Genomic DNA, 15,773 nt, shown 5'->3' with positions numbered 1-15,773 from the left:
CAAGCTAGCTCACTTAATAAATGGAATTAATAGCTCACGTAATTGGAAACCACAAATGTAGGGTAGGCTTCAAGGCTGACTGATTTAACAGCTCAAAACAGTCATCAATGAACCAACTTCTATTTCTCCCTTCTTGTCACCTGGATCAACTTTATCCTCATGGTCACGTCATGGGTGCTAGATGGAAATGGTGTTCCTAGGCCAGCATTCTAAACAAGGCTCTGATTGGGCCAGAGAATGTTGGGTTTGTCTCCTAAAAGAATAATTGTAGCAAAATTGATGGAACATGCTAAATGACCTACCAACCAGAGCCCACATATTCCTTTCTCCAGGGGATCTTCCCAACCCAGGGATTGCATCTAGGTCTCCTGCACTGCAGACTCTTTACTCTCAAATAATTTTGGGGGAGGAATCTGTATGTATATGTACACATATGCTTCCACTTTTAAGTATACACACAAAGAAAAAAGTAAAAGCAAATGTGGCAGAATATTAATAACTGCTGATTCTGGGTAAAGGGTGTAATATGCAGTTCTCTGTACAACTTTGCTTTACTTTTGAAATTATTTCAAAATAAATAGTTTTAAATATTTAAAAATTAATTTTAGATTTCATGTCTCTGCAACTTTTCTCAAAGCATGAGGCAATACTGCTTTGTACTACATACCACTTAATTTTCATAGGGCAAAAATGTTGACAATAAATAATCAAGTTCTCTTTTAACTTGTTTAGTAGAACTTCGTTGCTTATTCTGGTAGAGGACAATATGTCTTGGTCAAACCGTGCTGCTTCCTTTTCTTCTGGACACAACTAGATACACTCTTCAGCTTCCAATACCGTGATGGGTTGTACATGAATTCTGGCAAGAGGAACATGACCTCATATACTTGATTCTCTAGGCTCTTCCTTTGTCTGCTGACCTGATAGAGAGGATCCACTAGAAGACTCTGATGTCCTAGGGGGCGAAGGTCCCTGAATGACTGCTGAGGGGCAGAGCCCCTACTACCGACCTACACTGGACTGTGATATGAGTAAGACATGAATGTGTTAAGTCACTGAGATTTGTGGATTCTTCTAGCAATAAGCCTACATAACAAAGTTATGTAACTTATAAAATAGAATAACACAAGGGTGATGCTCCATGAAAATATACTAACTAAGGATGTCATGTATTTTTCATAAATACACTTAAGCACAGAAATTCTCAAAGTGTGCTTAAAGCATCTCTGAGGGTCTCTAAGGCTCTTTCAGGGGCTCTGTGAGGCCAAACGATTTCAAGAGCAATACCAAGATGTTATCTGTCTCTTTCACTCTTACTCTCTCACAAGTATATTGCTTTCCAGAGGTGACATGATGTATTAGTATTATATCATAAGAAAGTGAACGCAGAAGCCAATATAAGAATGTTCCTGTCTTCATTCTAGCCAGACATTAAAGAGATTAGAAAAAGTATAAAATAATGCCACTGTTTTTTCTACTTTGCAAAATATAGATATTTTATGTTATAGCTATTTAGAGTTTCTTATGCTAACATGCAATGGTTTATTATTTTTAAATAATACATAGGTTTTAAATTTCTCAGTTTTAATTTCTAATATGGTAAATACTGAGAGATATAATCCATATAGACAAAAATTCTTTTGGGGTTTTCAATAATTTTTTAAGGGTTTCCCTGGTGGCTCAGATGGTAAAAGCGTCTGCCTACAATGTGGGAGACCCAGGTTCGATCCCTGGGTTGGGAACATCCCCTGGAGAAGGAAAGAATGTAAAGGTATCCTGAGACCAAAAAAAAGGTTTGAGATCCACTGTTTAACAACAAAGTGCAACAAAGTGCGAATATCTCTAAGATTAGAACATGTTACATAAAATAAACCCATACTGTCAAAATATAATAGGACAGTGAGAGTTCCCAGAGATCAGGGTCCAAGACATGGCAGGTGCTCAACAAGTAATTGCTATATTAATAAACTGTACAACAGTGATGAAATTCACATTTATGAGTGTTGTGATAATTGAATGAGATGACAGATGCTTGTGTTTGATTATATACTATCATTGTCCATAATTATTTACTGTCTCTTTTTCACGTAGGAGGTATATAACCCCTGCTCCACTGACTCTAGTCATGGCCATATGACTTGCATTGGCCAATGGACATAAGTCGAAGTGACATGAGCCATACATATTTGAGCAGAAGCTTTAAATTAGATTGTGTGGTTATGCTCAGGTTCCTGCATTTCTGCCTTTGCATCACGAACAGCATGTTCCAGACAGGAGCTGTTTGTTCAATCCAGGCTCTGGAATAAGAAGACACTTAGTTGACCTCTAGCTAAATCAGAGCTGCAGCTCACCTGTAGCTCTAAGGCAATGTGAGATAGAGATATATGAAATTGGTATTAACCACCTTAGCAAACCTGGCAAATACAATATGAAACAAACCTAACATATTGTAGATGTTCAATAAACCAAACCATTCTAATCAGTGCTACTATTTAGCAAGAGAAGCATTAAAGAAATGTGGCTTAGTCCTTGAGTGACTGCAATGAAGCTGAGCCTTCCCTGATTAACTAAGACAGTTTATACAGTACTATCTCAGTTTAGTTCAGTTCAGTTTAGTCACTCAGCCATGTCTGACTCTTTGCGACCCCATGAATCACAGCACGCCAGGCCTCCTTGTCTATCACCAGCTCCCTGAGTCTACCCAAACTCATGTCCATCAAGTTGGTGATGCCATCCAGCCATTTCATCCTCTGGCGTCCCCTTCTCCTCCTGCCCTCAATCCCTCCCAGCATCAAAGTCTTTTCCAATCAGTCAACTCTTCGCATGAGGTGGCCAAAGTACTGGAGTTTCAGCTTTAGTATCAGTCCTTCCAAAGAACACCCAGGGCTGATCTTTAGAATGGACTGGTTGGATCTCCTTGAAGTCCAAGGGACTCTCAAGAGTCTTCTCCAACACCACAGTTCAAAAGCATCACTTCTTCGGCATTCAGCTTTCTTCACAGTCCAACTCTCACATCCATACATGATCACTGGAAAAACCACAGCCTTGACTAGGCGGACCTTTGTTGGCAAAGTAATGTCTCTGCTTTTCAATACGCTATCTAGGTTGGTCATAACTTTCCTTCCAAGGAGTAAGCGTCTTTTAATTTCATGGCTGCAATCACCATCTGCAGGGATTTTGGAGCCCCCCAAAATAAAGTCAGCCACTGTGTCCACTGTTTCCCCATCTATTTCCCATGAAGTGATGGGACCAGATGCCATGATCTTCGTTTTCTGAATGTTGAGCTTTAAGCCAACTTATTCACTCTCCTCTTTCACTTTCATGAAGAGTCTTTTTAGTTCTTCTTCACTTTCTGCCATAAGGGTGGTGTCATCTGCATATCTGAGGTTATTGATATTTCTCCTGGCAATCTTGATTCCAGCTTGTACTTCTTCCAGTCCAGCGTTTCTCATGATGTACTCTGCACAGAAGTTAAATAAGCAGGGGGACAATATACAGCCTTGACATACTCCTTTTCCTATTTGGAACCAGTATGTTGTTCCATGTCCAGTTCTAACTGTTGCTTCCTGACCTGCATATAGGTACTATTTAGGTAACTTTAAAATTCCTGGTAAATGAAATATATCAGCTAGGACAATCATGGCATCAAAGCAGATTTGACTCTAATAAAACTTCTCGCCACTATTCACTCCTAAATACCCCCAGAAGCACTCAGGAATATCTGCAGAAGTAACTAGCAGGTGACTGTGGTATAAAGAAGGTTATAAAGTGACTACTAAGGGTCTATACTCAGTAGTGCGGTAGGTCTATCAGTCCATCTGCTTGCCCTACCCAGGCCCTTTTCTTAGGGAATGGGCTCCAGCTTACAGCCTCTGAAGATAAAAACAAAGATGAAGCAGTTGGATGAAACCCAACGATTGGTTAAGGACCAATCCTGATCTTTCAAACTTCTGAACTGGGAGATACAGAGACTGAATCTCTGGTCTGCCAGTGATGAGTACTGGGATTATAGGGTCACAGGAGGATGTACTAGCAGCTCTATTTTCGCATGTACACAATGACAAGCAATAAAAAAAGCTGGTTTATACGATGAAACAGAAGAATGACGCAAACTTACAAACAGAATGAGAGATGACATAGTAGCTGCCAAAGAGAGAGAAGAGAAGAGAGAAGCCGCTGACAACTATCATCTCCCAAAAGGCCTATATCAGCTTTTGCTGTTAGGTTCCATATTCTCTCTCCATGTTTTTCTAAAACCTATATTTTTGCTTGACATAACTTAAATAGACTACTGTCCCTAACAATGAAATAATCCTTCAAAGAAGTAGTTGTTTTGCTATCATTTGTTACACCCTTGCTAGTCCTGACCCAAACATGGAATGTGACTTATTCCTGGTGATTAATTTTAGAGGGCAAGGAAGAGGGGGGAGGGGTAGAAATCTGAATTACATTAACAGAATTAAATTCCTGCAACTTAGAGTCTAAAGTAATTGTAGAAACAATTCACTTCTTAAAACTATCAGAAACCAGGCTTATAAAATCACACTATATATTGACCTTTTTCCAACATGAGCACTAAAAGGCAGCAATGATACTAAGAAAAGATGGCAGAGAGTCAGAAGTTGTGAATTTTACTGTTGGCTTTGCCTCTAATTTCTTTTTTTATTTTACTTTACAATACTGTATTGGTTTTGCCATATATCAACATGAATCCACCATAGGTGTATATGTGCTCCCAATCCTGTATCCCTCTCCCTCTTCCCTCCCCATACCATCTCTCTGGGTCATTCCAGTGCACCAGCCCCAAGCATCCTGCATCCTGTATCGAACATAGACTGGCGATTCGTTTCTTACATGATAATATACATGTTTCAATGCCATTCTCCCAAATCATCCCACCCTCGCCCTCTTCCACAGAGTCCAAAAGACTGTGCTATACATCTGTGTCTCTTTTGCTGTCTCGCATACAGGGTTATCATTACCATCTTTCTAAATTCCATATATATGTGTTAGTATACTGTATTGGTGTTTTTCTTTCTGGCTTACTTCACTCTGTATAATCGGCTCCAGTTCCATCCACCTCATTAGAACTGATTCAAATGCATTCTTTTTAATGGCTGAGTAATACTCCATTGTGTATATGTACCACAGCTTTCTTATCCATTCGTCTGCTGATGGACATCTAGGTTGCTTCCATGTCCTGGCTATTATAAACAGTGTTGCGATGAACATTGGGGTACATGTGTCTCTTCCAATTCTGGTTTCCTTGGTGTGTATGCCCAGCAGTGGGACTGCTGGGTCATAAGGCAGTTCTATTTGCAATTTTTTAAGGCATCTCCACACTGTTCTCCATAGTGGCTGTACTAGTTTGCATTCCCACCAACAGTGTAAGAGGGTTCCCTTTTCTCCACACCCTCTCCAGCATTTATTGCTTGTAGACTTTTGGATCCCAGCCATTCTGACTGGTGTGCAATGGTACCTCATTATGGTCTTGATTTGCACTTCTCTGATAATAAGTGATGTTGAGCATGTTTTCTTGTGTTTGTTAGCCATCTGTATGCCTTCTTTGGAGAAATGTCTATTTAGTTCTTTGGCCCATTTTTTGATTGGGTCGTTTACTTTTCTGGAATTGAGCTACAGGAGTTGCTTATATATTTTTGAGATTAGTTGTTTGTCAGTTGCTTCATTTGCTATTATTTTCTCCCATTCTGAAGGCTGTCTTTTCACCTTATAGTTTCCTTTGTTGTGCAGAAGCTTTTAATTTTAATTAGACCCCATTTGTTTATTTTTGCTTTTATTTCCAGTATTCTGGGAGGTGGGTCATTGAGGATCCTCCTGTGATTTATGTCGGAGAGTGTTTTGCCTATGTTCTCCTCTAGGAGTTTTATAGTTTCTGGTCTTACATTTAGATCTTTAATCCATTTAAGTTTATTTTTGTGTATGGTGTTATAAAGTGTTCTAGTTTCATTCTTTTACAAGTGGTTGACCAGTTTTCCCAGCACCACTTATTAAAGAGATTGTCTTTAATCCATTGTATATTCTTGCCTCCTTTGTTGAAGATAAGGTGTCCATAGGTGTGTGGATTTATCTCTGGGCTATTTTGTTCCACTGATCTGTGTTTCTGTCTTTGTGCCAGAACCATACTGTCTTGCTGACTGTGGCTTTGTAGTAGAGCCTGAAGTCAGGCAGGTTGATTCCTCCAGTTCCATTCTTCTTTTCAAGATTGCTTTGGCTATTCGAGGTTTTTTGTATTTCCATACAAATTGTGAAATTATTTGTTCTAGCTCTGTGAAAAATACCGCTGGTAGCTTGATAGGGATTGTATTGAATCTGTAGATTGCTTTGGGTAGTATACTCATTTTCACTATATTGATTCTTCCCATCCATGAACATGGTATATTTCTCCATCTATTAGTGTCCTCTTTGATGTCTTTCATCAGTGTTTTATAGTTTTCTATATATAGGTCTTTAGTTTCTTTAGGTAGATATATTCCTAACTATTTTATTCTTTTAGTTGCAATGGTGAATGGAATTGTTTCCTTAATTTCTTTTTCTACTTTCTCATTATTAGTGTATAGGAATGCAAGGAATTTCTGTGTGTTGATTTTATATCCTGCAACTTTACTATATTCATTGATTAGCTCTAGTAATTTTCTGGTGGAGTCTTTAGGGTTTTCCATGTAGAGGATCATGTCATCTGCAAACAGTGAGTGTTTTACTTCTTCTTTTCCAATTTGGATTCCTTTTATTTCTTTTTCTGCTCTGATTGCTGTGGCCAAAACTTCCAGAACTATGCTGAATAGCAGTGGTGAAAGTGGGCACCCTTGTCTTGTTCCTGACTTTAGTAAAAAAATAGGAAGTGAGAATTGCTAATTATTAGAGAAAATGCAAATCAAAACCACAATGAGGTACCAGCTTCACACTGGTTCAGAACAGCCATCGTTATTAAGTCTACAGTAAATGGTGGAGAGAGTGTGGAGAAAGGGGAACCCTCCTACACTGCTGGTGGGAATGTAAACTGGTGCAGCCACTATGGAAAATAGTACAGAGATTCCTCAAGAAAATAAAAATAAAACTGTCATATGATCCAGCAATTCCACTCCTGGGCATATAACCAGACAAAACCATTACGTAATTTGAAAAGATACATGCACTCTGTGTTCACTGCAGCAATGCTTACAATGCCAAGACATGAAAACAACCTAAAAGTCCAAAAACAGATGAATGGATGAAGATATGGTGCGCGTGCACACACACACACAATAGAACACTACTCAGCAATGGCATCCCACTCCAGTACTCTTGCCTGGAAAATCCCATGGATGGAGGAGCCTGGTGGGCTGCAGTCCATGGAGTCAGTAAGAGTCAGACATGACTGAGCTACTTCACTTTCACTTTTCACTTTCATGCATTGGAGAAGGAAATGGCAACCTACTTCAGTGTTCTTGCCTGGAGAATCCCAGGGATGGGGGAGCCTGGTGGGCTGCCGTCTATGGGGTCACACAGAGTCGGACATGACTGAAGTGATTTAGCAGCAGCAGCAGCTGCAAAAAAGAATGAAATAATGCCATCTGCAGCAACATGGATGGACCTAGAGATTATCACACTAAAAGAAGTAAATCAGAAAGAGAAAAACAAATACATATAATGTCACTTACATAAAGAATCTAAAACAAGACACAAATGAACTTATCTATGAAAGAAACAGATTCACAGACACAGAGAACAGACTTGTGGTTTCCAATGGGGTGGGGAAGAGATGGACTGGGAGTTTGAGATGAGCAATGCAAACTATCATATATGTATAACTGAATCACTTTGCTGTACACCAGAAACTAACACAACACTGCAAATCAACTAAATTCCAATAAAATAAATTTAGAAAAAATAGGGAGCTAGGTAAGATCTGTAGATTCTCCATAGTAACAGAAACTTGAGTCACTAAAATGTTGTAAATGTTTTACACTAAAACATCAATTTCTAAAATACAGTGATTTTATACTTTACAAATCCCTGTTTATGCTATATCAAGAGTCATATTTGGCTTTAAGCAATGCTGAGATATTTTATTTCCCACCTTATAAATCAATATTTAACCTTAGAAAAAAATGGCATGGTAATATCTGTGTGTATCAAACAGAACAGCTGTTCTTACTGCTAACAAATGCAACCAATCCCCAACTATACATAGCACTGTCATTGTTTGAAACAGCTTATTGTAACAGCTTTTTAAGTATGAAATGGATATAAAATGCAAGATCACTAGTCTGTTCCAATAAAAAAGTGCAGACTATTGGTTTTAATTAAAGCTCTTGGGAGTCCTATTATGGGCTTATAGTTTTCATCTATGTGCCAAATGTGGTGCTCCTTAGTTTTAGTCCAGGGTTGAAAATATTTATTTGCATAACTTCTGCTCATATAAACATGCTGAGAAAATTCAAAAGAATTTACGTCTCCTTCCCTAATTTCTCTCGCCTTTTTCCTTCTTGAAATAGTTACCATCCTGCTAGGAGAGGTGTTTCTAGGAGAAACACACTTTACAGGTGGCAGGGTAAATAAAAGTCTCCAAAGAAAAAGCTGCTTCCCCACCTCTTTTCAGAGATGAGTACCATGGAAATTTCACATGGACTGGAGACATGCCCAACTTGTCACAAAATGTTTCAGAAGAGAAATTAAAAAATTTAATATCCCTGCATCCATGTCTGAATTTAGAGATATAAAAGTATAAATTAATATTTATTGAACAATTACCACTTGGCACTATCCAGTTTAATTCTCATAATTACTCAATAAATAGGCATAAATATAATTATTGTACAGGTGAGGCTGTAACACATACACGAGTCTAGTAACTTGCCCAGGTCATCAAACTAATACATGGTATAGCCAGTGACTCTCAGGCCCATAATCAGATCTATCTCAAGGCCTTTGACTTTTGCCCTGATAGTGGATAAGGCAATCATTTAACTGTATAGTGCTTTAACAAATGTATGGCCTTTTATGATGATTTTATAGAGGATTTTACAGAGGAATGACACTTCCAAATATTTATATATGTGCAATTTTTTCTTGCTAACATCTTATTTAGCATGCACGCATCAGAATGCATCCAGATTATCTACAGAGTACTATAAAATAATTTAGGAAATGAAAATGATATACCTATCACATGTGTTATCTAAAACTTCCATATAAAATCTATTTTAAGGCATGCAAATTTAATATATGATGAAAGTCAGTATGCTAAGTATCTTAAAGTGCTCTCTTTACTAATGCACGTAACAAAATATACTGATTATGCAAGCACATTTAATTGGATATAATTAAAATAATGAGATTTAAATACTGATGATTTTAAAAAGAAAAAGACAGAAGTTGGAATTAGCCATGAGATGCATTCAAAATGTTATGAAACTTACAGTGTCATTACCATTTTAAGCTATAATACTAGTAGTTTAAAAAAGAGCAACCACTGGTCATTTTTGACCGGTTCTATACACAGCTTAGAGATATAAGTGACAAAAAAATATTTCATTGGATAATAGGAGACTTTTCGCTTGGGTAACACCTTTTTTAAACAAATAACTTAGGAGCTATTCAGCAATCACTATTTTCTTCAAAGGAAGGCACCAAAATAACCAAAAAAGATAAGAAAGTAAACTTTCCACAGGAAGAGTTGTGCTTGGTACATGGACACAATCTCAAAAGCTCTCACCAATGTCATTCTGACCTGAAATGATCAAAATTTAGGCATTCTCTCAACTCTGGCGGCTTTAAAGTGGTTGAAGAAGACCAGTGACACGTGAAAAGAACAGGCCTGCAGCTGTGAGGCCATATTCACTTTTCTTAAAGTTTCAAAAGACTCTGCTGTCTCCAATATCACTGAAGAAGCGACAGTAGGAGTAAAATTCAATAGGTGTAAGAACCTGAAATTTCTGTTACATTTCTTCTCTGAACTCTTTGTCTAGCTCACTAATAACAATACAGAAAAAGCGATGTAAGAGTAACTTTCATTAGATTATCCTGAGGCTAAAGCTTTTTTTTTTTTGTAGAATGAGTATGCTTCAATCTTCCATTTTACTGATACAGAAATTGAAAAGGAAACTTTGAGATGCATTTGAACCTAAATCTCCCAAGATTTCTTAAGGGAAGAAAAAAAAAATCTAGTATCACCGATTATCTCTGGCAGTTGTAAGAAGAATGTTCACATTACCATTTACTAAAGAGGAAACAGACAGAACTTAAGTGTCTAGCCCCAAAGCATAAAACTAGAGGATAGAGCAAAAGGACAAGACAAAAACTCTGGAATGGGCATCATAAATATTAGGCTGCATTGGATTCTTGGTTAAAAATCATTAAACTCTACTTAGACACAATTTTCAAATTCAGAAAACTGCAATGAAGACATCACAAAGGATAAGCTAAAATTCTAAGGACTACGGACACTTTTATGGGTCTTTCTCTCTCTCTTTTTTAAGGAATCTACTCTATTAGATTCCAAATGAAAGCAGTACTCCAGATAGCTAATGGCTCAACACATGAAAACTTCTGGCAGTAATATTCCCTAGGATCTGCAAGCTAAGAATCTCAACTTCTTCAAGATAGCACATGATGCGCCCACCAGCTTTCAAAGTGTTTTCATCCCGAATATTGAAAAAACACTGGTTGAGCTGAGTGAAAATTTAAAAAGTAATGTCAATTCACCAGAGGCATTAACAGTACAAAATATCTCTCAGAATTCATCAAGATAATGACAAAATCAGGATAGACAAAGGAATTAATGCAGCTCAACAATATTCAGTAAAATGAATGCAATTCCTGTTCAAAATGTAATATTCCAAAATCATTTAGTGTGATTGGCAGCATCAAATATAGTGAACCAGATTTCTATTTCAAGATGCAGTTGGTTCTCTTCCAATAACTCAGGTTCTTGGTACTCCTCCTGTGCACCAGATGTCTGCCCCCAGGCTCTGAAACATCTAACAACCCTCACAGGGGAGTGCTGGCTTCCCACTGCCATGATGAAATGTATGGAAAAGACCACAGAATGAAAAAAATCCTTAAAAATCTGTTGTTTATGAAATCATTTAACTTCAGGTCAAAGTGAGACACAGGTACACTAAACACTTTGAAAATGAAAACTGCAACTGAGAAATAATCAAGTCGAAATGAGTGGTTTATTTGTAAAAAGCAAGAGAGGATATTTTCTTTTGTGGGTTTATAATGAAAGAGAGAAGCATGTGAGAATTCTGTTAGTTTAATGCTAAATATACTGTGTGCTAACACAGTAAACACACCATTTACATACAAAATAAAACGTACTTTGATAATTTCTAGTCAGGTTATGAAGCTCTGAAGCCACCTTATCCACAGATACAGGATTTTTGAATAATATAATTTATGTATGTTAAAGAAAAATAAAAGGCCTAGTCATGAACCAAAGTAAAGAAACAATAAAAAAGAAATGAAGTTGTTTCTTATCTCTCATTTTCTCAGAAAAAAGTATAAGAAAGTATTAGCTTATTTTGAGATGTGAAATATTAAGTAAAAAATATCTGAGTAAAATTCTTTCTTTATTTTCAAGTATTTATCTCTTAAAAGGGTAATTATAGAAACAAGAACAGCTGAGAATGAAAGAATCTAAGTAAGATATACAAGTCTAAGCACTTTTATCTTGTTCTAAGATTCAATTAAATACCCCTGCTACATATATTTGTATGTATAGTGAGAAAGAAAATTTACAAATATGGAGGCATGGTATACTGTGGCAGAGCACAGGTTCTAGATTCAGACTCTAAGTTTGATTTCTGGCTCTAAGGTTATTGGTTTAAGTCAGTAACCTCTGGCAAATTCCTTAACCTTTCCAGACTTCAGTTTCCTCAGTGGTAAAATAGAGGCAAGATTTATGGCTATTATTCAGGCTTATTTTGGAGATCGAATGAAAACAATTAAAATGCTTAGAACATGCCCACTATATAGTAGTTCAGTCCAGTATATAATAGCTCAGTAGTGTCCAACTCTTTGAGAGCCCATGGACTGCAGCATGCCAGGCATTCCTGTCCATCAACTCCCAGAGCTTGCTGAAATTCATGTCCATCAAGTCGGTGATGCCATACAACTATCATATATAACATATGTGCTGGATATATTACATTTATAATATGTAATAAAACACTAGTATATAATAAGTATTCAATAAATATTAGCCATTATTAATTTATGTTAATTTTCTTATTTAATTCTTTTGACAAACCTGTGAGGTAGGAATTATTACTCCCCTCCCACACCTGAGGCAAGTTTAGGAACTTGCCAAAAGTCCCATTGAGATAAAGCAGAATATGACTCTGGATCTGTCTAGTTCCAAGCCAGTACTCTTACTTTTACCTAACCCATCACATGTTCCCTATGCCTTGCTCTTGTACCACTGTAACATTACAAAGATGTACTTAAATTGCCTTTTAAATGGTTTCTCACCCTCACTGCAGACTATATGAGGACAGAGACTAGGTCTTTTATACTCATTCCACTCCTGCCCACTCATACATATTTCAGAGCTTTTGGGTGAGACACTCTTTTAGGTGCTAGAATATCACGGAACTCAAAGACCATCCAAAATGACAGATAATCAAATAAATATACAATTACAAACTGGTATAGTTGTAGTGAAGGAAAATATCAAAGTGCTAGAAAACAACATAAGATTTATTTCTCATTTATTTATATCTCATAAGACTTATTTTTCATATAGCTGACAACAGAGCAGTATGGGATGAGCAAGGAGAGGTGAGAAACCAGAGCATATAGGAACTATAAGGATCTTGGAGCTTGTCCTTAGTACAGTGAAGATTCCAGTTGGTTTTTAGAATGATCACTTTAGTTGCAGTATAGAGATTAGATTGGAAAAGGATAAGAAAAGAATCCGGGAAATCCACTCAGATGCTCTATGTAACAGTAGATCAGGGGAAATGTGATGGTGGCTTGGGACCAGGAAGGTAGTGAAGGTAGGAAGAAGTAAACAGATTCAAGGTAGAGTGACATTCCCATGCCTATCATACTGTATGACAGTTAACAGGAATTCAGTAATTTGTTGACTGACTAATCACAAGGGATTCCTCAAGCAGAGCTGTTGCTGGTTCTAAGGCATCCACTAACTCACAGATGTATGACCTTCTCCTGAGTTGTATAATCACCCAGTGAACATGAGATACATAGGAAGATGCTGAAGAAATGAGTATTAAATATATACACCATCTGGCAAGACTCTGCTTGTGAAAAACTCTTGATATGTAAGTGTATCTTTGTGAAACAAAATGCCTCTCCCATTTTGACAATGAAAAATTTTAGAAGTCAAATATCTTTCTGCTATGTGACTTTCCAAACTTGTTAGAGATATATATTATTTAAAATGGCCTGGAGCTATGCTGCCAGAAACACAGTAACACTAAGCGTACTGAAAGAAAACCCTTTCATTTAAGGAAAATAAAAAGCTGTAGTTTGAAAGACAATCAAGACTCATTATTATACCTTCTTTCTTATAAAACATGGGCTCTGTCATTACTTCCTAAAATAGCAAAAATATTTTGACTGTCTATAAACAACAAATTCAAATGTGGAGTTAATATATTTTCTTATAATCTGGTAATCTCACAGGGTCAGGATACAGAATGTTTTCCCCATTTTATTTAATAATTATGACCTTTGTCCCAGACATTTATTTTATGAAAACTATAAAACTAAAACCATCTAGAAAATCCAAATGTTTGTCCACATGGCTATAAGAACATGAGACTCTATGATTATAGTCAACATCTGACCATTAGTTCTATCACCCATGAAAATATTTTCTCATCCTTCAAGTGCATTAATCACCTGGTAACAAAGGGTCAGGCTTATTTATATCAACTGCTCTCTTGCTAGGACTAAGGTAAACCTAAGATACCTACTACTTTCTCTAATTAAAGCCCTAATTATTATTAACTTAGTTAAAATAATATATTGCTCAGGCCACAGTGATAAGCTCAAGTGTTTGGGGGCACAAATAAAGCATAATTTTGCTTAGGAAAAGAGTGCTCATCCACAGAAGATTCTGTCCTGAGGTTCAGCCAAGTTTCCTGCACAACTTTGATCAAAAGGCTAACTACCAGCATCCCTACCAGTGCTTCTGAAGAATCTCAATGTATAGGTGGTAGAGATCAGGAGAATAAGACGGCTGGACTGTATTTCTATGCAAGGAACCTAACAACCTTAAAAATAAAATACAGTATGCTCACTTCTATTCGGTAGGAAACCACTTTCCTCTACACTGAATATAAAGCTTTATATGGTACACTGTACCTTTAGAATGTTTTTAGAGTCTTGAAAATGGTTTTTCTGCAGAACTAGAAAGAGATACATAAGAGCATCAAATGCTGCTTGGTCTTGTTACTATTAGAAGTAGTTTAAAGAATCTTGCTGACCATGGCAGATGATAAGAGAAAATCTTAGAAGGTTTCTGAGATTTAAAGTTGAATAAAATAAAAACATAAATTGTTCCATCTATTCTTCATCATTCCAGAAAAAAACCTATGTGTCATTAGCCAAAATTCATATTTTACCAACACATGCATCCATTATTAATATTTTAACATAAAAAAAGAAATTAATAACCTCAAATTTATATTAATCTCACTTAATTAAGAAAGCTCTTCCTTCTCCTTGGTCTGCACCAGTGTATCTAGTACAAAATTAACTTCATTAATAGGAAAAGTCACTTATTTCAGCAGGGGAAATAAAAGACTAAAAATAAGGCTTTGACCTTGGACAGCTATTAATTACAAGGAAAAATTAGAAAACATATACACTAAATATAATGTATAGTTGAGTCCCTAAATAATATTCCATTCTGAGTATAGAAATTAAATGTTATTTTCATTCTCAGAATTATATCAGATAACAGGTAGCTCAACTGAGTAAAATTTGTATATTCTTACTTTTGCTAAACAACTGGTTCATAGCAAGGCCATTTAAAACAAATATATCCCAAGCCATCTATATGTAAACAGAAAAACTGAATATATCTCAACAAAAGTAAGTAACATTAAGATACTCTACATAGAAAATCCTAAAGATGCTACCAGAAAACTATTAGACCTCATCAATGAATTTGGTAAAGTTGCAGGATACAAAAGGAATATACAGAAATCTCTTGCATTCCTATACAGTAACAATGAAAAATCAGAAAGAGAAATTAAGGAAATAAACCCATTTACTACCATATCAAAAAGAATAAAATACCTAGGAACAAACCTACCTAAGGAAACAAAAGACCTGTACTGTGAAAACTTAAAACACTGATGAAAACTGAAGATGACACAGATGGAAAGATATACCATGTTTTGGGGTTGTGTGCTGTGCTCTGTAGTGCCATTCTTGGATTGGAAGAATCAGTACTGTCAAGATAACCAAACTACCATGACAATCTACAGATTCAATGCAATTTCTATCCACTTATCAATGGCAATTTTTTAACAGAACTAGAACAAAAAATTTAAAATTTGTATGCAAACAAAAGAGACCCCTCATAGCTAAAACAACTCTGAGAAAGAAAAATGGAGCTAGAGGAATCAGAATCCTTGACTTCAGATAATACTTCAAAGCTACAGTTATTAAAACAGTATGGGACTGGCACAAAAACAGAAATATAGATCAATGGAACTGGGTAGAAAGCTCAGAGATAAAGCTATGTATCTATTCTCAATGAATCTATGAAAAAGGCAAGAATATGGAGAAAAGAC

General features: G+C 36.4%; 1 protein-coding gene across 13 annotated transcripts in view; it reads right to left on the bottom strand.

Annotated features, from left to right (window-relative positions):
* CFAP20DC (CFAP20 domain containing) overlaps positions 1 to 15,773 on the bottom strand; it is a 261,668-nt gene that overhangs the window by 230,952 nt on the left and 14,943 nt on the right. For 2 of the 13 annotated variants that reach the window (XM_069560493.1, XM_069560499.1), the window contains exon 5: positions 7,436 to 7,544. The exons of the other annotated variants lie outside the window; for them this stretch is intronic. The gene's annotated coding sequence lies outside the window, so the exon portion shown is untranslated. The remainder of the gene's footprint in view (positions 1 to 7,435; positions 7,545 to 15,773) is intronic. 13 annotated transcript variants of the gene reach the window in all.

The sequence above is a fragment of the Ovis canadensis genome, chromosome 19, assembly GCF_042477335.2.
Source record: "Ovis canadensis isolate MfBH-ARS-UI-01 breed Bighorn chromosome 19, ARS-UI_OviCan_v2, whole genome shotgun sequence".
Classification (NCBI taxonomy): Eukaryota; Metazoa; Chordata; class Mammalia; order Artiodactyla; family Bovidae; genus Ovis; species Ovis canadensis.
Note: the sequence above shows the minus strand (reverse complement) of the source record. Positions and strands in the feature narration are given on the sequence as shown.